The sequence below is a fragment of the Hyla sarda genome, chromosome 6 (assembly GCF_029499605.1).
Source record: "Hyla sarda isolate aHylSar1 chromosome 6, aHylSar1.hap1, whole genome shotgun sequence".
Lineage (NCBI taxonomy): Eukaryota > Metazoa > Chordata > Amphibia > Anura > Hylidae > Hyla > Hyla sarda.
This window is the reverse complement of record NC_079194.1, coordinates 27,168,501-27,189,930: the sequence shown is the minus strand read 5'-3', so window position 1 is coordinate 27,189,930 and position 21,430 is coordinate 27,168,501. Positions and strand designations below refer to the sequence as shown.

At 46.6% G+C, this 21,430-nt stretch overlaps 1 non-coding gene across 1 annotated transcript; it reads left to right on the top strand.

Moving 5' to 3' along the window:
- The first annotated feature begins 3,085 nt into the window (after nt 1–3,085).
- On the top strand, nt 3,086–3,267 carry LOC130277954 (U2 spliceosomal RNA). The gene has a single exon (XR_008845648.1). It is a non-coding gene; the product is annotated as a U2 spliceosomal RNA (small nuclear RNA).
- Nucleotides 3,268–21,430: the final 18,163 nt, after the last annotated feature.

The following is a 21,430-nucleotide window of genomic DNA, read 5'->3' as shown; positions in this document are numbered from 1 at the left end:
AAAAGCTCAAGAGCACATTTTCCCCCCATCTTATACACAGACTTAGGACTGAAGTCCTAACACAGGAAGTGCAGCCTGGAGTGCTGAGGGGGGGGGGTGTCCAGCCAACAGCCTATGGCAGTTAAGTGTGAGAGGAGCTATGATTGGATGAGGCTGAACACACCCCTCAGCACTCCAGGCTGCACTTCCTGTGTTTGGGCTTCGGTCCTAAGTCTGTGTATGAGATGGGGGGAAAGTGCTCTTGAGCTTTTTTTTTTAGCACAAATAGAACATAGAAAACTTCATATTTTTTTTTTAAACAAAGTGTATTAGAAATATTTTTTTTTTCCATAAGGATTCAAATAGCAAAAAAATTTTTTAATGAGAGTTACCCTTTAACTTTCTGCATGCTTCAGGAAACTCACTGTATACGTTGTACCACAAAAATACAACAATGTGCCACCCGAGTCAAGTCTGACCTAGCAGCTGCCACCACATAGGCAGTTTCAATGGTGTAGAGAGCAACCGTCAGTGCAATGAGCATGGCCGGCTGTGCCAATAGTGTAACTTACCATACAAATAGCATGGCACTCCACCAATCACTTTACCGGCCATTGCATCTGTATGTGCCACCTTGAGTTGGGGAGGTGTGACTCGGGAATATGCATCAGAGTGCTGCCTGTTTAAAGGGGTACTCCATTCCTAGACATCTTATTCTCCTATCCAAAGGATAGGAGATAAGATGTCTGATCTCGGGGGTCCCCCCGATCGGACCCCTGCAATCTCTGTGCAGCACCCGGCCGGCGTTCTAAGCAATATGCTTAGAACACTGGGTTCTGGCAGCGGTTGACATGAAATCTCGCCACACCCCCTTCATTCATGTCCCATAGAAATTAATGGAGGGGACGTGACGTGACATCATGAGAGGGCGTAGCATGGCGTGATGTCATGAGTGGGCGTGGCATGGTGTGACATCACGACCACAGCCCCGAACCCAGCATTTGGAAAGAAAAGTTCAGAATGCCAGGCTGGCGTGCAGGAGATCACAGGGGTTCCAGGCAGTGGGACCCCCGCGATCAGATATCCTATCCTTTGGATAGAGGATAGGATGTCTAGGAGCGGAGTGCCCCTTTAATGCCCTTATTAACCCAAAAGGTACGGCAATAAACAGCCGTAAACTGGGCCACACAAACAAAATCAACCAACACAAAAAGCACCGGTTACAAAGAAATCAAAAATATTAACACATTTTCAATGATAACAGATATAAAGGGCACGAGACTCTACTCACAGAGGACTAGATGGTGGTAACAGCCCAGATAACATGGACATGTACAGGATATAATGTTACACAAAGTATAATATCGGATGTAGCATAAGATATCCCAAGGTCCATTTCTCACTAAGGCTTTGTAACGCCCCCTGATGAAGCCTTAGTACGAAACGTACCTTGGGGTATGCAGGTAGTTTGGTCTCAGGCAGGGTGCATGGAAGGTATTCATATGTTTTCTATGCTACCTAAGTTTATTTACTTATGTTTGCAGTTTGTATATCCACTATAGTCAGTTTTACTATGTGTCTTTGTATCTAGTGACCATTTATCCAATACCATATGTTTAGTATTTCATAGTGATGCTACTAACAAGGCAATCTTATGTTACATCTGATATTATACTTTATGTGATACTATATCCTGTACATAACATATGCTGTTACCACCATCTCGTCCTCTATAAGTGCAGCCCCGATCCCTATCCTTCTTCTATGCTTTTATCTATTATTATACGTCTGTTATCAATAACATTTGTTTACCGTATATACTCGAGTATAAGCCCACCCGAATATAAGCCGAGGCCTCTAATTTCACCCCAAAAACCCAGGAAAAGTTATTGACTCAACTATAAGCCTAGGGTGGGAAATACATCATCCCCCCTGTCATCATCCAGACCCCGTCATTAACACCCTCATCATCATCACCCTGTCATCATCCCCCCTTCATCACCCCCCCTTCATTATCACCACCTGTCATCACCCCCCCCCCACCTTCATCTCATCACCCTGTCATCATCCCCCTATCATCATCCCACACCCCCCTTCATCATCACCGCCTGTCATCATCCCCCTATCATCATCCCACACACCCCTTCATCATCACCACCTGTCATCACCCCCCCCCACCTTCATCTCATCACCCTGTCATCATCCCCCTATCATCATCCCACACCCCCCTTCATCATCACCGCCTGTCATCATCCCCCTATCATCATCCCACACACCCCTTCATCATCACCACCTGTCATCATCCCACTGCCCCCCTTCATCATCACCGCTTGTCAATGTCTGAATAGTGCAGAATAAACCTGCAGACCTCCAGATGTTTCAAAAGCCATCGGCTGTCCGGGCATGCTGGGAGTTGTAGTTTTGAAAAATCTGGAGGTCTGCAGCTTGAGTTAGTTTTGTACTCACCTCCCCTCGGCGGGAAGTTCAGGCGAGCTGGTCCGGGCCATCTATGCTGCAGGGACCGTCTGGTGGGGAGGGATAGTCATTCCGGGCTGTCCATCTTCACCGGGGGTGCCTCTTCTCCGCACTTCGGGCACGGAATAGTGACGTTGCCTTGACAAGGACACACAGGGACGTTGCGCATGAACGTCCCTGTGCGTCGTCGTCAAGGCAACGCCACTATTCCGGGGCCGGGCCGAAGCCCGGAAAAGAGCCCCCCCCCCCGGTGAAGATGGACAGCCCGGAATGACTATCCCTCTCCACCGGACGGTCATTGCAGCACAGATGGCCCGGTCCAGCTCACCCTAATGTCCCGCCGAGGGGGAGGTGAGTACAAAACTAAAGGGGGGGGGCTGGATGATGACGAAGGCCACAGTGCTCTTCAACCTGCTGACCTCCAGAGGTTTCAAAAATACAACTCCCAGCATGCCCGGACAGCCGATGGCCGTCCGGGCATGCTGGGAATTGTAGTTTTGGAACCTCTGGAGGTCCGCAGGTTGAAGACCACTGAGGGCGGAGAGTTCACTCGAGTATAAGCCGAGGGGGGTGTTTTCAGTACGAAAAATCGTGTTGAAAAACTCGGCTTATACTCGAGTATATACGGTATATTGCTTTTTGACCTTTTGGCTAAGATCAAGTGTAGTATCTGTTCTTATCAGTTTAATATCTGATACATCTCCCATGCGGGGACCATATATTAAATGGATTTTTGAGAACAGAGACCGATTTCTTAAATCGCCCTATGCATTGACCCAGTAAGGCAGTATCTTTGGATGCAGTGCACCAAACGTAAATAAATAAATAATTAAAACAGTTTTATATTTTGGATTTCTTTGTAACCGGTGCCTTTTTTTGTTGGTTGATACTGGTTAAGGTCCTACCAAGGTTTACTCACCATCCCGATCTCCCCCTACTGCAGTTCTGACGGTGCCTGGTTCCCGCTGATCACTACTTTCTGATCTCCGTCCTGATATAAGGCAGTGCCCGCTCAGCCATCTAATACCCACTGTTTGCCCCATCATGATCCCAAATTCTTCTAACTTGGTTCTTGGTCGTAGCTTTGTCACCTGATCATCTGATCACTCAGACCCAGTTCCGTCAGGTGATCTCCGATAAGCCCGATCCTCGCATGGATGTATTCTCGGTTATGTACAGATTGCGCCAAGTAATATTTTCTATCCTCAGTTCAAACTTTTTGATATTCCTTTAATAATTTACAATTTAAACTTATTAATAAGTCTCTCTCAGATTTCAGCAATTGCAAAAGCAATTACATTTGTGATTTGTGATTAATCCGGGGGAGGATTACGCCGAATTGCTCCGAGAATTCTGTTTGCATTTATTCAGAATCAATTAGCCGGAATCTTCATCTTATTGGAATTTCTGTTCTGGCTTTATGTCTTGTTGTCTATTGTGAATGCGTTAAACAAAAAAATAAGTGCAAACATAAATCCCACCAGACGCGCAAAGAAAACGGGTGACATGAAATTCATAACCCTAAATATTAAAACAATCATTAAAGTGAAGTAAGACTAAGCTATGGTCATTTGTAATGGTCAGGCAGGCGGTGGTTTGCATGCTGGACCATTACTCTGTTCTTCTTACTGTTAAAGGGGTATTCTGACTAAAATTGACTTGTCCCGTGGATAGGGGATTAGTGTAAGATTAAGGGAGGTCCAGAAATTGGGCACGTTCCCTGCAATCTCCAGAATGGTGCCCCAACTCCTTTGGTTTGAAACGCGTAGCAGGTCGGCATGCTCCATTCATTATCTGTAGATTTGAGATTTGTAAAAGCCTGTATTTTATTATGTCCTGCAAAGAGTTAAAGGGGTACTCCTCCCCTAGACATCTTATCCCCTATCCAAAGGGGTGATAAGATGTTTGATCGTGGGGGGACCTGCCGCTGGGGAGCGCCGGAGGTTCGCGATGTCACGGCCATGCCCACTTGTGACATCACAGCCATGCCCCCTCAATGCAAGACTATGCACCCCCTCCCATAGACTTGCATTGCAGGGGTGTAGCCGTAATGTCACGCGTGGGGCGTGGCTGTGATGTCACGAACCTCCACCCCCCATTGCCAGTCATCCGGCATGGAGCAAAGTTCGCTCCATGCACTGGGTGTCTACAGCCAGGAACACAATTGATTTGTTGTGTATGAAGCTACATAACCAACTGTGGTAAGTGGCTTTTGGCTTTACCAATTACTGGGCGTGTTTACACTATGGAGCGCTTGTGTCTCTTTTTCTTCTAAAGTACAAAGCTCGACCTTTAGGCAGTTCCCATGGAGTATGAATTGAGGGAGGACGCAAATGTCAACTCACCACTCCATTCAAAACAACGAATCCAGGGCTGCATTCTCGAGTCCAGCGGTTGGATCCCTGTGATCTCCCCATGATATCCCTTTAAGTTAATTTAATTTGAAATATCCCTTTAAAGGGGTACTCCACCCCTAGACATCTTATCCCCTATCCAAAGGACAGGGGATAAGATGTCTGATCGTGGGGGTCCCGCCGCTGGGGACCCCCGCAATATAGCATGCAGCACCCACCTATATCTCCTTCCGGAAGCGCTGGAGGTTCTGGCTTCCGACCACAGGGACGGAAGATCATGATGTCACGACTCCGCCCCCGTGTGACGTCACGGTCTTCCGTCCCCGTGGTCGGGAGCCAGAACCTCCATTCTGGTAAGCAGCCCTGCAAACTGTAGTTTTGTGTACATAATAGCCCGCATTTACTAAGCTAATCCCGTCAATTTTTGTCGGGTTCTGCGACTGAAATTGTGTCGCACACCCCGTACAAAACTTTCTGAGACATATATCCAAAGTAGGCAGAAGAAAGAAGCCGTTCACTCACCTGTCCATTGTTGTGCTCTTTATTAAATAGAGTAGTTACATTGGCAATATACAGTCAGATGGAAGGGCAGGGCAAGAGGAGTTACGGAGCCCCGTCCGAAGCGACGGCGCCGTTTCACGCCCTCTGGGCGTTTCTCCTTTTGCCCTGCCATTCCATCTAACTGTATATTGCCAATGTAACTACTCTATTTAATAAAGAACGCAGCAATCGACACGTGAGTGAACCGCTTCTTTCTTTTGCCTACTTTGGATATATGTTTCATGGAACTTTGCTAGCGTGAACACCACCGTGTGTCCGGTTAAAGTGAAAGCGCACTACTTAGTGACCGCAGTACACATTGCATTCAGTTCCCGGGAGCAGTGCCAGGTGTTCTGTTAACAAGTGTCGTATAGACTTTCTGAGACATATTCTAGTATCATGACCCAACATCACTCGGAGAGATTTGAAAACCCTACAAAAGGGAGTGGTTATTGGAAAAAGGGGCGTGTTCCCGACAAAATTCCCAAAACACTCCGTGTATGGGAGAAAATACTCCACAAAAAATGTGAGTTTGTGAAGAAGAAAACCCTACAGCTCTGGGCAGTCAGGAAAAAGTAAAAATGGAGGGTTTATGTGGCAAAACATGTCCTATGCTGTTTTATATTAGTTAAACAAATGTTTCATACATTTACTTAATCCAATCTGAAAATCTAATTTAATTTAATTTTAAATTTAATTTTAATTTATATATTTATTCTTTTTGGCAAATTTTGTAGAATATATTTTTCATTATTGTTTTTTTAAATCATTATACTAAACTTTATTTTAAGCAATCCAGACACCCTTTTTTGGGGGGAAAATTAGTTTTTTAAGCAAAAATTTACCAAATAATAACATTATTTGGTTTCATAAATAAAAATTATCCATTTTAGGCAATTTCGAGGCTATGCTTACACAGCGGAATGTCTGTGCAGAATTCCTCTGAGCACACAGCAGAATTTCCACGGCAGATATTTCCGCTCTGAATTGCATTGTCATCTCTGAGATATTTCTAATTTCAAAATTTAGCGTGCGACACAATTTCCAGCCCGTGCGACACAAATTTTTTCCTGTGCGACACATTAGTAAATCAGGGAGGAAAATACACGGAGTAAATCAAAACACACTCAGAGATAAACCCGACACTCTTAGTAAATGACGGCTAATGTGTGAAGGTCTAAACCGTTGGGCCCCAACCTAGCATTTTGCATCTATCCTGAGTGTTCTTCCTCCCCTTAGTGTTGGAGTGGACCAGCTTTGATTTTACAATTCTGTCAGGAGATGATGGAGCTATATGTGGCCCAGTGGTTGTATAGGGGTTTGCAGCCTGCCAAGAGTCTAGTTGGCATGTTTTGATAATGTATTAAATTTGTAACAAGAAATTGGAGATATTGATGTCATTTGTGGAAAGATGAAGGTGGACACATCTAAAGGTGATAAATATAAAATCATCTTGTGAATCCAGGTAGAAAAAAACAGACATGGCCGCACATCCACAATTTTGTATATTGATCTACTTGCTTCTCAGCATAATTTCAAAAACTAACAGGTTGTTATACATTTTGATCAAAAGGTACAAGCCCATTCGCCACGTCAAGGCCACCTATTGAGAGTGGGTCCCTAACATAAAATGGCGTAGCACTGGGTGGCGTTTTTTTTCCCACTTGGCCTCCCCACTCCCTCAGCCCAACCTTATATAAGTAGCAGGTAGCTACACATGGCCCTTTCATTTTCTAGCAGCCTCCCAGTCTGACTGGGAGCACATGGTAAGTGAGCTTTTACACCTTGTTCACACTGGTGTAGCGCTGCGCGGCGTCCATTGCTGCCGTGACGCCGTGTCTGTTGGGGGGTGCGACCCGGAGACTGGTTTGAGTGGCATTGGGGCCGCTCTGCCAGTGGGTCGTTCCCCCTATGGGTACTGGTGTCGCGGCGGTGGTGGACGCCGCCCAGTGCTTCGTCATTTTATGCTTGAGACATTAGGGACCCGCTCTCAATAGGTGGCCTTGACGTGGCGAGTGGCTTGTACCTTTTGATCAAAATGTATACTAACAACCTTTTAGTTTTTGAAATCATGCTGAGAAATCATGCTGTTTTTTCTTCCTGGATTTACATATAATATGATCTTGTTTCAAATAAACTGTAGTAATATTGGTCTATGTATGTAAAACTGGTGTATTCAGTCAAAGTATGGTTGCATTCTCCAGTTACAGTATGGTGGTGTTATCCTTTTACTGTATGGTGGTATTATCCAGTCACTGTATGGTGGTGTTCTCCAGTTACTGTATGGTGGTGTTATCCTTTTACTGTATGGTGGTGTTCTTCAGTCACTGTATGGTGGTGTTATCCTTTTACTGTATGGTGATGTTCTCAAGTCACTGTATGGTGGTGTTATCCTTTTACTGTATGGTGGTGTTATCCAGTCACTGTATGGTGGTGTTATCCAGTCACTGTATGTAGTGTTCTCCAGTCACTGTATGGTGGTGTCCTCTAGTCACTGTATGGTGGTGTTCTCCAGTCACTGTATGGTGGTGTTACCCAGTCACTGTATGTAGTGTTCTCCAGTCACTGTATGGTGGTGTTATCCAGTCACTGTATGGTGGTGTCCTCTAGTCACTGTATGGTGGTGTTATCCAGTCACTGTATGGTGGTGTTATCCAGTCACTGTATGGTGGTATTATCCAGTCACTGTATGTAGTGTTCTTCAGTCACTGTATGGTGGTGTCCTCTAGTCACTGTATGGTGGTGTCCTCCAGTCACTGTATCGTGGTGTTCTCCAGTCACTGTATGGTGGTGTTATCCAGTCACTGTATGGTGGTGTTATCCAGTCACTGTATGGTGGTGCTCTCCAGTCACTGTATGGTGGTGTTATCCAGTCACTTTATGGTGGTTTTCTCCAGTCACTGTATGGTGGTGTCCTCCAGTCACTGTATGGTGGTGTCCTCCAGTCACTGTATGGTGGTGTTATCCAATCACTGTATGGTGGTGCTCTCCAGTCACTGTATGGTGGTGTCCTCCAGTCACTGTATGGTGGTGTTATCCAGTCACTGTATTGTGGTGTCCTCCAGTCACTCTATGGTGGTGCTCTCCAGTCACTGTATGGTGGTGTTGTCCAGTCACTGTATGGTGGTTTTCTCCAGTCACTGTATGGTGGTGTCCTCCAGTCACTGTATGGTGGTGCTCTCCAGTCACTGTATGGTGGTATCATCCAGTCACTGTATGGTGCTGTTCTCCAGTCACTGTATGGTGGTATTCTCCAGTCACTGTATGGTGGTGTTATCCAGTCACTGTATGGTGGTGTTCTCCAGTCACTGTATGGTGGTGTCCTCCAGTCACTGTATGGTGGTGCTCTTCAGTCACTGTATGGTGGTGCACTCCAGTCACTGTATGGTGGTGCTATCCAGTCACTGTATGGTGGTGTTCTCCAGTCACTGTATGTAGTGTTATCCAGTCACTGTATGGTGGTGTTCTCCAGTCACTGTATGTAGTGTTATCCAGTCACTGTATGGTGGTGTTCTCCAGTCACTGTATGGTGGTGTTCTCCAGTCACTGTATGGTGGTGTCCTCCAGTCACTGTATGGTGGTGCTCTCCAGTCACTGTATGGTGGTGCTCTCCAGTCACTGTATGGTGGTGTTATCCAGTCACTGTATTGTGGTGTCCTCCAGTCACTGTATGGTGGTGTTCTCCAGTCACTGTATGGTGGTGCTCTCCAGTCACTGTATGGTGGTGTTATCCAGTCACTTTATGGTGGTTTTCTTCAGTCACTGTATGGTGGTGTCCTCCAGTCACTGTATGGTGGTGCTCTCCAGTCACTGTATGGTGGTGTCCTCCAGTCACTGTATGGTCGTGTTATCCAGTCACTGTATTGTGGTGTCCTCCAGTCACTCTATGGTGGTGCTCTCCAGTCACTGTATGGTGGTGTTATCCAGTCACTGTATGGTGGTTTTCTCCAGTCACTGTATGGTGGTGTCCTCCAGTCACTGTATGGTGGTGCTCTCCAGTCACTGTATGGTGGTGTTATTCAGTCACTGTATGGTGGTGTCATCCAGTCACTGTATGGTGGTATTCTCCAGTCACTGTATGGTGGTGTTATCCAGTCACTGTATGGTGGTGTTCTCCAGTCACTGTATGGTGGTGTCCTCCAGTCACTGTATGGTGGTGCTCTCCAGTCACTGTATGGTGGTGCACTCCAGTCACTGTATGGTGGTGCTATCCAGTCACTGTATGGTGGTGTTCTCCAGTCACTGTATGGTGGTGTTCTCCAGTCACTGTATGTAGTGTTATCCAGTCACTGTATGGTGGTGTTCTCCAGTCACTGTATGTAGTGTTATCCAGTCACTGTATGGTGGTGTTCTCCAGTCACTGTATGGTGGTGTTCTCCAGTCACTGTATGGTGGTGTCCTCCAGTCACTGTATGGTGGTGCTCTCCAGTCACTGTATGGTGGTGCTCTCCAGTCACTGTATGGTGGTGTTATCCAGTCACTGTATGGTGGTGTTCTCCAGTCACTGTATGGGGGTGTTATCCAGTCACTGTATGGTGGTGCTCTCCAGTCACTGTATGGTGGTGCTCTCCAGTCACTGTATGGTGGTGTTATCCAGTCACTGTATGGTGGTGTCCTCCAGTCACTGTATGGTGGTGTTCTCCAGTCACTGTATGGTGGCGTTCTCCAGTCACTGTATGGTAGTGTCCTCCAATCACTGTATGGTGGTGTTCTCCAGTCACTGTATGGTGGTGTTCTCCAGTCACTGTATGGTGGTGTTCTCCAGTCACTGTATGGTGGTGTCCTCCAGTCACTGTATGGTGGTGTTCTCCAGTCACTGTATGGTGGTGTTATCCTTTTACTGTATGGTGGTGTTCTCCAGTCACTGTATGTAGTGTTATCCAGTCACTGTATGGTGGTGTTCTCCAGTCACTGTATGGTGGTGTTCTCCAGTCACTGTATGGTGGTGTCCTCCAGTCACTGTATGGTGGTGCTCTCCAGTCACTGTATGGTGGTGTCCTCCAGTCACTGTATGGTGGTGTTATCCAGTCACTGTATGGTGGTTTTCTCCAGTCACTGTATGGTGGTGTCCTCCAGTCACTGTATGGTGGTGCTCTCCAGTCACTGTATGGTGGTGTGATCCAGTCACTGTATGGTGGTGTAATCCAGTCACTGTATGGTGGTGTTCTCCAGTCACTGTATGGTGGTGTCCTCCAGTCACTGTATGGTGGTGCTCTCCAGTCACTGTATGGTGGTGCTCTCCAGTCACTGTATGGTGGTGTTATCCAGTCACTGTATGGTGGTGTTCTCCAGTCACTGTATGGTGGTGTAATCCAGTCACTGTATGGTGGTGTTCTCCAGTCACTGTATGTAGTGTTATCCAGTCACTGTATGGTGGTGTCCTCCAATCACTGTATGGTGGTGTTCTCCAGTCACTGTATGGTGGTGTTCTCCAGTCACTGTATGGTGGTGTTATCCAGTCACTGTATGGTGGTGTTCTCCAGTCACTGTATGTAGTGTTATCCAGTCACTGTATGGTGGTGTCCTCCAGTCACTGTATGGTGGTGCTCTCCAGTCACTGTATGGTGGTGCTCTCCAGTCACTGTATGGTGGTGTTATCCAGTCACTGTATGGTGGTGTTGTCCAGTCACTGTATGGGGGTGTTATCCAGTCACTCTATGGTGGTGTTCTCCAGTCACTGTATGGTGGTGCTCTCCAGTCACTGTATGGTGGTGTTCTCCAGTCACTGTATGGTGGTGTCCTCCAGTCACTATATGGTGGTGTTATCCAGTCACTGTATGGTGGTGTCCTCCAGTCACTGTATGGTGGTGTTCTCCAGTCACTGTATGGTGGTGTTATCCAGTCACTGTATGGTGGTGTTCTCCAGTCACTGTATGGTGGTGTTCTCCAGTCACTGTATGGTGGTGTCCTCCAATCACTGTATGGTGGTGTTCTCCAGTCACTGTATGGTGGTGTCCTCCAGTCACTGTATGGTGGTGTTCTCCAGTCACTGTATGGTGGTGTCCTCCAGTCACTGTATGGTGGTGTTCTCCAGTCACTGTATGGTGGTGTTCTCCAGTCACTGTATGGTGGTGTCCTCCAGTCACTGTATGGTGGTGTTCTCCAGTCACTGTATGGTGGTGTCCTCCAGTCACTGTATGGTGGTGTTCTCCAGTCACTGTATGGTGGTGTCCTCCAGTCACTGTATGGTGGTGTTCTCCAGTCACTGTATGGTGGTGTTATCCTTTTACTGTATGGTGGTGTTCTCCAGTCACTGTATGTAGTGTTATCCAGTCACTGTATGGTGGTGTTCTCCAGTCACTGTATGGTGGTGTTCTCCAGTCACTGTATGGTGGTGTTATCCAGTCACTGTATGGTGGCGTTATCCAGTCACTGTATGGTGGTGTTCTCCAGTTACTGTATGGTGGTGTTATCCAGTCACTGTATGGTGGTGTTCTCCAGTCACTGTATGGTGGTGTTATCCAGTTACTGTATGGTGGTGTTCTCCAGTCACTGTATGGTGGTGTTCTCTAGTCACTGTATGGTGGTGTTATCCAGTTACTGTATGGTGGTGTTATCCAGTTACTGTATGGTGGTGTTATCTAGTCACTGTATGGTGGTGTTATGCAGTTACTGAATGGTGGTGTTATTCAGTTACTGTATGGCGGTGTTCTCCTTTTATTGTAATGGTGGTGTTATCCAGTTATGGTATAGGACTGTTATCCAGTCAATGTATGGGGTGATATCCAGTCATGCTATGGATGTATTATTCAGAGACTGGTATTATCGATTGTATTTATTATTTGGCGGTAGCACTTATATATGTATACTAACCCTAGTATAGCATAGTTTCCTATATATGAGTCTTGGGGAACAGTCTACTCCACTGTGCACCGTACCTGGCTGTGCGCTATGCAGTAATGCTAATTGTAAATATTACTATGAGCAGCATTTACATGTATCCCTCATGTCCCCAATAACAATACTGCCCATCCCAAGGCTGTTGTGAACCTCACACCAGCTAAATGCATTTGCTGACCCAACCACCAACTAATAGGCAATGACTACGTTCTCTTTTGCCCCTACAGTCCATGGTTACGTGCAATTTTTTTTAAAGCGGCCAGGACGTACCCTAGTGGTAGACTAGGAGGCTGCTAAGGGGCCCTTGGAGAGAGATGGGCGCCATCTTGGTTGGTCCCATTGCTTTCTCTCTTTGTAAGAAGCAGTGCAACTGTACGGACACAAGCAGTGATGAATCGGCCCAACATGCCTATAATATATGGGTTATTTATGAACGTCCTCCTGGCCCACTCCTATTTTTTCCAACTTTTTTTTTTATTTTTCAAAAATTACAAATGTTTTCCCCTTGAATCTCCAATCCATCAGTTTAGTCCGGAGTTCTCTCCCTGATGTCCTCCCACTGGCACCATGATGCATGGTTATCTTTCTCCTACCTCCAGCCCTGCCATTAACCACTATATGTTCTAAACAGCCTCATAAATATATATTGCATTTTATTTTCTGACACCCAGCACTTATTTTTCCCCTGCTGTTGGGGGTCTGTTCTAGGGGGGGTCATGTGCCAAACATTTGTTAGAAGACTTTTTTTTTCCTTCCGTACAATTAATTAGTTCATAAATCAATGTCCGCTCTCCGCGTAGATCACCCCGGGGAGAGAACTCACTGGATGGTGCCGAGATTTGCTGAGCTGTTCCAACATTTACCTGTGAGAAAAATGAATCATTAGTGGAGCTGTCCCTGAAAGGGTCCTGGCCTTATCCTTGTTTAACCCAGACATGCAACATGTGTTTGTCACGATGCCGGCTGGCAGGAGGTGGATCCTCTGTGCCAGAGAGGGATTGGCGTGGACCGTGCTAGTGGACCGGTTCTAAGTCAGTACTGGTGTTCACCAGAGCCCGCCGCAAAGCGGGATGGTCTTGCTGCGGCGGTAGTGACCAGGTCGTATCCACTAGCAACGGCTCAACCTCTCTGACTGCTGAAGATAGGCGCGGTACAAGGGAGTAGACAAAGCAAGGTCGGACGTAGCAGAAGGTCGGGGCAGGCAGCAAGAATCGTAGTCAATAAGGAAAAGCAGGAGGTCAAATACACAGTATGGATAAGCACAGTAACGCTTTCACTAGGCTCTAAGGCAACAAGATCCGGCAAGGGAGTGCAGGGACAGAGAACAGATATAGTCTGGGAGCAGGTGGAAGCCAATTAAGCTAATTGGGCCAGGCACCAATCATTGGTGCACTGGCCCTTTAAGTCTCAGGGAGCTGGCGCGCGCGCGCCCTAGAGAGCGGAGCCGCGCGCCAGCACATGACAGCAGGGGACCGGGACGGGTAAGTGACCTGGGATGCGATTCGCGAGCGGGCGCGTCCCGCTGTGCGAATCGCATCCCCGACGGCCATGACAGTGCAGCGCTCCCGGTCAGCGGGACCGACCGGGGCGCTGCGGAGAGAGAGACGCCGTAAGCGCTCCGGGGAGGAGCGGGGACCCGGAGCGCTAGGCGTAACAGTACCCCCCCCCCTTAGGTCTCCCCTTCTCTTTGTCCGGTAACTGCCTCCCCTGGGATGAGGACACCGGGAAAGAATGGAGGGTTTCCTCAACGGCAGGCAGTACAGCAGGAGTGGGAATGGGGAGGGAGGGCAGAGGGCGAGGCCTGGCACGGGGCAGTGTGACACCAGGACGGGGGCCATGGGGAGGCACCGAGGCTTGCCTGACTGGACTGGGAGGGGGGGAGAGGCACTTCTTATGGCAGGCAGAGTCCATAAAGACCTTAGGGAGACCGGTTACAGGGGGAACCACAGGGTCACGGCAGGGAGTACTGGGAACCGGTTTAAGGCAGTCCTTGAAACAAGAGGAACCCCAGCTCTTGATCTCCCCTGTGGACCAATCCAGGGTTGGGGAATGGTGTTGAAGCCAGGGTAGTCCAAGGAGAATTTCGGAAGTGCAATTGGAGAGGACCAAAAACTCAATTTTTTCGTGATGAGGTCCGATGCACATTAGGAGGGGCTCCGTGCGGTAACGCACGGTGCAATCCAACCTGACTCCGTTGACCGCGGAAATGAAGAGTGGCTTCACGAGACGGGTCACCGGAATGCGGAATTTATTCACCAAGGAATCCAGAATGAAATTCCCAGAGGCACCGGAGTCCAAGCAGGCCACGGCTGAGAGGGAGGAGTTGGCTGAAGAAGAAATCCGTACGGGCACCGTGAGACGTGGAGAAGCCGACTTAGCATCAAGAGACGCCACACCCACGAGAGCTGGGTGCGAGTGTGCGTTTCCCAGACGTGGAGGACGGATAGGGCAGTCTACCAGGAAATGTTCGGTACTGGCACAGTACAGACAAAGATCTTTTTCCCTACGGCGATTCCTCTCTTCCTGGGTCAGGCGAGACCGATCCACTTGCATGGCCTCCTCGGCGGGAGGCCTAAGCGTAGATTGCAATGGAGACTGCGGGAGAGGTGCCCAGAGATCTAAGTCTTTTTCCTGGCGGAGCTCTTGATGTCTCTCAGAAAAACGCATGTCAATGCGAGTGGCTAGATAAATGAGTTCATGCAGGTTAGCAGGAATTTCTCGTGCGGCCAGAACATCTTTAATGTTGCTGGATAGGCCTTTTTTAAAGGTCGCGCAGAGGGCCTCATTATTCCAGGATAGTTCAGAAGCAAGAGTACGGAATTGTATGGCGTACTCGCCAACGGAAGAATTACCCTGGACCAGGTTCAGCAGGGCAGTCTCAGCAGAAGAGGCTCGGGCAGGTTCCTCAAAGACACTTCGAATTTCCGAGAAGAAGGAGTGTACAGAGGCAGTGACGGGGTCATTGCGGTCCCAGAGCGGTGTGGCCCAAGACAGAGCTTTCCCAGACAGAAGGCTGACTACGAAAGCCACCTTAGACCTTTCAGTAGGAAACTGGTCCGACATCATCTCCAAGTGCAGGGAACATTGTGAAAGAAAGCCACGGCAAAACTTAGAGTCCCCATCAAATTTGTCCGGCAGGGACAAGCGGAGGCTAGGAGTGGCCACTCGCTGCGGAGGAGGTGCAGGAGCTGGCGGAGGAGATGGTTGTTGCTGCTGTAGCTGAGACTGAAATTGCTGTAGCTGTGACTGAAGCTGCTGTAGCTGCGACTGGAGTTGCTGTGTCATGGTGGTCAAGTACGACAGCTGGTGATCTTGTTGGGCGATCTGTCAGGCTTGCTGGGCGACCAGTGTAGTGAGGTCGGCGACAACTGGCAGAGGAACTTCAGTGGGATCCATGGCCGGATCTACTGTCACGATGCCGGCTGGCAGGAGGTGGATCCTCTGTGCCAGAGAGGGATTGGCGTGGACCGTGCTAGTGGACCGGTTTTAAGTCACTACTGGTGTTCACCAGAGCCCGCCGCAAAGCGGGATGGTCTTGCTGCGGCGGTAGTGACCAGGTCGTATCCACTAGCAACGGCTCAACCTCTCTGACTGCTGAAGATAGGCGCGGTACAAGGGAGTAGACAAAGCAAGGTCGGACGTAGCAGAAGGTCGGGGCAGGCAGCAAGAATCGTAGTCAATAAGGAAAAGCAGGAGGTCAAATACACAGTATGGATAAACACAGTAACGCTTTCACTAGGCTCTAAGGCAACAAGATCCGGCAGGGGAGTGCAGGGACAGAGAACAGATATAGTCTGGGAGCAGGTGGAAGCCAATTAAGCTAATTGGGCCAGGCACCAATCATTGGTGCACTGGCCCTTTAAGTCTCAGGGAGCTGGCGCGCGCGCGCCCTAGAGAGCGGAGCCGCGCACGCCAGCACATGACAGCAGGGGACCGGGACGGGTAAGTGACCTGGGATGCGATTCGCGAGCGGGCGCGTCCCGCTGTGCGAATCGCATCCCCGACGGCCATGACAGTGCAGCGCTCCCGGTCAGCGGGACCGACCGGGGCGCTGCGGAGAGAGAGACGCCGTAAGCGCTCCGGGGAGGAGCGGGGACCCGGAGTGCTAGGAGTAACAGTGTTCTTTACACTGACACAGATCCCATATGTGATATACAGCGTATAGGACAGTGGCCCTTAATCTGCGAACTTCCAGATGTTGCAAAACTACAACTCCCAGCATGCCCAGACAGGCATTTGTGGAGCTGTCCCTGAAAGGGTCCTGGCCTTATCCTTGTTTAACCCAGACATTCAACATGTGTTCTTTACACTGATACAGATCCCGATACTTCCTATACCAGTGGTCTTCAACCTGCGGACCTCCAGATGTTGCAAAACTACAACTCCCAGCATGCCCGGACAGCCGTCTCTAGTGTCCGTACTTGTTCACAGAAACAAAAGGCCCCGCGAAGTAGAGTACCTGAAATCTTAATCTTTATTTCTGTCCATATAAAATCACAGAAGTCCAGAAAACACTGTTAAATCTGACATGTTTCAGTCATCAGTGACCTTAAAGGGTACCTCTCATCAAAAAAACTTTTGATATATTATAGATTAATGTACGCAGAATAACTTTACAATTGCATGTTATTAAAAAATATGCTTCTTTCTATTTAATTTTCCACTTTGAAGAAATGACCACTAGGGGTCTCCCTACCAGTCCTGGCAGCAAGCATTTCAGACTCATGCTGGAGTCCTAAACACTACGAGCTGCCAGTCTGCTTTGTTCACAAAGGAGAACACTCAGAGCTGCCAGCCTGCTTTGTTCACAGCCTGTTTGGCTGTGAACAAAGCAGGCTGGCAGCTCTGAGTGTTTAGGACTCCAGCATGAGTCAGAAATGCTTGCTGACAGGACTGATCGGGAAAAATACAATAGAAAGAAGCATATTTTTCATTAACATGCTATTGGAAAGTTATTCAACATTCATTAATATAAAATATATCAAAAGTTTATTTGATGAGAGGTACCCTTTAATCATAATCATCTATGAGTAAGGTCATTGATGACCGAAACATGTCAGATCTAACAGTGCTGTGTGGACTTCTGTGCTTTTATATGGGCAGAAATAAAAAATAACTTTTAAGGAACTCTACTCTGCTGGACCTTTAGTTTCTGTGTAGAATTACTGCTGTCCTTGCTCCAGGTCGTCCATACAGTTGGCGATTTATCGCTCCATGTCTGAGATCCAGGCTGGAGCAGCAGAGCGCCGATAACACTGATCAATGCTGTGCTATGCTATGGCATAGCATTAAACAGTGTATGCAATCAGAAGATTGCATGTTATAGTCCCCTATGGGGTCTGTAAATGTGTAAAAAAAAAAAAAAAGTATAAAAAAAAAAAAAAGAGTTAATAAGTATAAAGCCCAAAGGGCTGTATTTGTGGGAGGGGCTGTCATTATATAAACCCCCTCATAGCGTTACCTCAGTGCGGATGTTTCGTTTTGCGGTCTTCCTCTGTTGCTGCATGTGAGCTCACTCGTCTCCTCACTTCCGGTTCCAAGGTCCGGTGCTTCTTTTGCTTTGGTGCGGGGTTGGTGTGTAAGTGCCGCCTTGCCGGCGTGTTTATGCAAACTACGGAGCATTGTTCTGTTTAAGTCACAGGGGTAGGGAACGCTTCTGCTGCCCGCATGCTCTGCATTCATTGCTTTAGGTTTGTTTGTTACCAGGTAGGTTTCACTTCCGCTGCCCGCACGCTCTGCATTCACCATTATAGTACATTGTTTGTTACTGGGTAAGGTTTCATTTCCGCTGCCCGCACGTTCTGCATTCATCATTATAGTACATTGTTTGTTACTGGGTAAGGTTTCGCTTCCGCTGTCTGCACGTTCTGCATGTATCATTACAGTATATTGTTGTTACCAGGTAGTTACGTTTCCGCGCCCGCATGCTCGGTATGTATGTTACAACGTCACAGTATATTCACAGACTGCGTCTCCGCTATGCGGGGCGCAGGGTTTGGTTACCCAGGAATCTGAACGTAGATTCTTTGGGTGTCAGGCAGAATGAAAATTCAGGATGCATGCTCTAAGCAGCTTCTTAAATGTCATTCCTCAAGCTGTCTTGGGTCATACACCGATGGGTTGGCCCAGCTGACAGTTTCACAGGTGCTCCTGGGGCATAGTTACATAGTTAGTACGGTTAAAAAAAGACATACGTCCATCAAGTTCAACCAGGGAATTGAAGGGTAGGGGTGTGGCACGATATTGGGGAAGGGATGGGATTTTATATTTTTTCATAAGCATTAATGTTATTTTGTTCCAGGAATGTATCTAACCCTGCTTTAAAGCTGTTAATTGTTCCTGCTGTGACCAGTTCCTGAGGTAGACCGTTCCATAAATTCACAGTCCTCACGGTAAAGAAGGCGTGCCGCCCCTTTAGACTAAACCTTTTCTTCTCCAGACGGAGGGAGTGCCCCCTCGTCCTTTGGGGGGGTTTAACCTGGAACAGTTTTTCTCCATATTTTTTGTATGGGCCATTTATATACTTATATACGTTTATCATATCCCCCCTTAAACGTCTCTTCTCAAGACTAAACAATTGTAACTCATTTAATCGCTCCTCATAGCTAAGATGTTCCATGCCCCACATTAGTTTAGTCGCGCATCTCTGCACCCTTTCCAGCTCCACAGTGTCCCTTTTATGGACTGGTGCCCAAAATTGAACAGCATATTCCAGGTGAGGCCGTACTAATGCTTTATAAAGGGGGAGTATTATGTCCCTGTCCCTCGAGTCAATGCCTCTTTTTATACATGACAATATCCGGCCTTGGAAGCAGCAGACTGACATGCATCATGTTTTGTTGCAGAAATTAGTTTTAATGTAGAATAGTGTTAGTAACCTAATACCACTCAATAAAATAATGAAAAAATAATAAATTCAGTAATAGTTGCGGTTGACGGATTGAAGTTTGGTGTGTCGTAGGAGCTTATTATCGTTGTTAATTGCTCAACAAACTCTATTTAGGGGTAGCTTATTGTGATTTCAGTATGAACGTATATACAGTTCATTACATTGTTGTTACTGACACGTCTTCAGAGCAATGCATTTTATTCACCCGGCTTGTTTCTGACACGTCTTCAGAGGAACGCTGTTTGTCTTACCACTCTTGTTGTTACTGACACGTCTTCAGAGCAACTCGTATGATTTAATTCCGGTTGTTACTGACATGATCACAAATACTGCACGTACACTCACAGCATTTATACTGTACGTACACTCATAGCATTTATAGTGCATGTACATTCAAAGCATTTATACTGCACGTACACACATTGCGTTTATACTGCATGTACACTGATAGCATTTATACTGTACGCACACTCATAGCACTTTTAGCAGTTATACTGTTCACACACTTTAAGCATTTATACTGCTCACTGCACATTTGCTCACAGCTTTTATACGGCACATGCTCATAGCATTGATACTGCACTTACACTTATAGCATTACTGCACTACGCTCATAGCATTTTACTGCACGTACGCTCATAGCATGTATACTGCTCATACGCTCATAGCTTTTATACTGTACATACACTCTTAGTATTTATGCTGCATGTACACTCACTGCATTCATACTGCTTGTTCACTCATAGTATTTATATTGCACATAAGCCCATAGAAGTTATACTGTACTCGCGCACATAGCATTTATACTGCACATACGCTCATAGTATTTATACTGCACATATGCTTATACCATTTATACTGCACATACGCTCATAGCATTTATACTGCATGTACGCTCTTAGCATTCATACTGCCCATACTCTCATAGCATTTGTATTGCACGCACGCTCATAGCATTATACGGCATGTACACTCATAGTTTTATACTGCACATAAGCTCATAGCAGTCATACTGCACACATGCTCATAGCATTTATACTGTACGTACTGCATGTACGCGCAAAGTGCTTGTACTGCACGCAAGTATATAGCATTATACTGCCCGTACACTCATAACCCCCATACTGCACATATGCTCTTAGCATTTATACTGTACATACGCTCATAGCTTGTATATCGCACATATGCCCACAGCATTTTCATGCGCTTATAGTATGGAGCGGTACTTAGGTGCATAGCTTTACACTGGTCAAAAGCTCATAGCATTTATGCCAGGCATACATTTATAGCTTTCATAAGGTTCATATGCTCATGGCAGTCATTCTGTTCATATGCTCATAAAATTTATATTGGTCATATGCTAGTAGGATACGGTACATTCGGTCATAGAATTTAGACTGTACGTACACTCGTAGGGTCCATACGGTACATACACTGGTAGAACTTAGTAATGAGCGAAAGGGGCCTTATTTGAATTTGCAATATTTCGCAAATATATGGACAAATATTTGTCCTATGTTCACGAAATTTGCATATTCGCTATGTTCGTTCTTTTTTCTTCATGAAAAATTATTCACATAAATATTCGCATTAAAAAACACGAATATTCGTCATTATAAGTATATATCACTATATTCTAAATATTCGCGAAATCGGTAAAAATTCGCATTTGGAATATTCGTGCTCAACACTGGTAGAATTATTACTATACATAAGTTTGTTAGCATTCTCACTGTACATGCGCTCATAGCATTCATACGTAGCATTAAAAAAAAAAAATAAAATGTTCATGGTTATAGCAGCATATGTAAGTTTTCTATGCCAAGTACGTTTTCCATAGAATATGTATACATTCATAGCATTTTTTGTGCGAAATGTTCTTGGTAACATGTACGGGAGGTAAACGCTCATAGAATCACAGTGACAAATGTTCATAGTGTATACAGTATACCTTCATTACATCTATAGTACGTATACACTGCATTAGCATTTTTAGCATGTTCATGTTTATAGAATTATACAGTGTTTATATTATAGCGTAGAATGTGCGTAGGTTCATAATTTATTCTGTTCGGCGTATAGGATTTCGGTGTTTAGGTTAGTATAGCTGATATTCTGGTTATGGTACTATAGCTGAGAGTTGCTGCTTCAGGTTGTTATCATTGTTTTTGAAGCCATACATAACTTTAAGCGATATTCAGAGGTTTTGTTGTCATAGACGATAGCATACATGTCATGCCTGTCACACCTGCAGGGGGAGGCACTGCGTAATTATTGTTACTGACACGTCTTCAGAGCAATATCATCATGACTCACAGGCGGTAGTATACCCATTATGCCTGTCATGTCTGCA